Source organism: Dysidea avara, chromosome 4, assembly GCF_963678975.1.
Source record: "Dysidea avara chromosome 4, odDysAvar1.4, whole genome shotgun sequence".
NCBI classification, from domain to species: Eukaryota; Metazoa; Porifera; class Demospongiae; order Dictyoceratida; family Dysideidae; genus Dysidea; species Dysidea avara.
The window spans coordinates 28,094,419-28,095,669 of NC_089275.1; the positions used below are offsets into that span (position 1 = coordinate 28,094,419).

Genomic DNA, 1,251 nt, shown 5'->3' on the forward strand with positions numbered 1-1,251 from the left:
AGAACTCTTAGTTGTACGGTATAGGTAAACAAAGATAAGTTTCTCTCCCATCTTATTCTAGGATTTCTATTGACAAGGAAAATTCAATTATTTGTATACAGGCTCAAAATTGAGAAAATATAAAGAAAGTGAATTAATATTATACAGTCAGTTTGCTTTTGGATATTTAATGTCTCCAACCACAACAAAAATTCGATGAATCCATGCATCTCATCACTGGTCGTCTGAACATTCTGAAAGTGATACCTCACTCAATCAACCATATATTCTGTTTATTAGACTGAATAAAGTCATGATTACCTAAACAATCACTTAATTAATGTTTTATAATTATCCTATTCCATTTTCCTGGAGGTTCCACTGATAAAATGCAATTTCAGCAATGATAGCAGCTAGCCAAGCTGCAAGTTGATTCAGAAAGCATTCCATTCTGTAAAATAGACCCCATCCAGAATTCAATTCAGTACTCAGGCTGAGATATCTGACAATAGTCCACTACGTTAATGAATCATTGATGTTCACACAATATAGCCTCCTTGAGGTATCTGAATGTTTGCTCCTCACACACTGCACAAAATTCCTTTAGATTTTGTTTAGACTGAGTTGATTCAGCTTGTCACCATACTTGTTTCCTTTGTAGTGTAGCTATACACATACTGATTTATGCCGATTAGAAAGGCTGGGCCTCAGACTGTACATTCTAAAGTCAAGTCTCACATACTAGTAAAAACAAGTCATGCATTAAGTTCCCTACTTGATATATCCGAAGATGAACACACTGAGTCAGCTATTCCCACAATTAGTACTTCGTTACTGATGACAACCAACAAGAACCCACAATCGATCCTTAAATTCGTTTTATCTTTCTTGGGGTACGTTTGATTACCTGCTGGAAGTGCCACTGATAACTTGTACAGCAATGGTAAGCTGCAAGCTTCAATCTGAGAAAGCAATTCCGTTCCGCAGTTTAGTCCATCATTCCGTTCCGTTCCGTTCCGTTCCGTAGAATAGTCCCCACCGATTCTAGACGCTGAGCCGCGTGAGACGGCCCCATTCTGGATGATCTGTTTTCTGGTTATTGGCACTGTAATGATACAGTTTACCCACAATGCTGAGCTAAAACTCGAGGAATACACAAGCAAATCACTAAAAGTTAGTCTAAGATCGTTGCTTTCACTGACTTCAATGTGGGAATTTATTTTCGAAGAACAACCGCCGACGCCGGAATTTATTTTCGAAGAGAAGGGCCTC

At 38.3% G+C, this 1,251-nt stretch overlaps 1 long non-coding RNA gene across 1 annotated transcript; it reads right to left on the reverse strand.

The window, feature by feature from the left end:
• Positions 1 to 587: 587 nt before the first annotated feature.
• LOC136252166 (uncharacterized) lies at positions 588 to 998 on the reverse strand. Its single transcript, XR_010699379.1, has 3 exons — positions 887 to 998; positions 755 to 813; positions 588 to 700 (listed from the first exon to the last, which is right to left on the reverse strand). It is a non-coding gene; the product is annotated as an uncharacterized lncRNA (long non-coding RNA).
• Between the last annotated feature and the right edge of the window lie 253 nt (positions 999 to 1,251).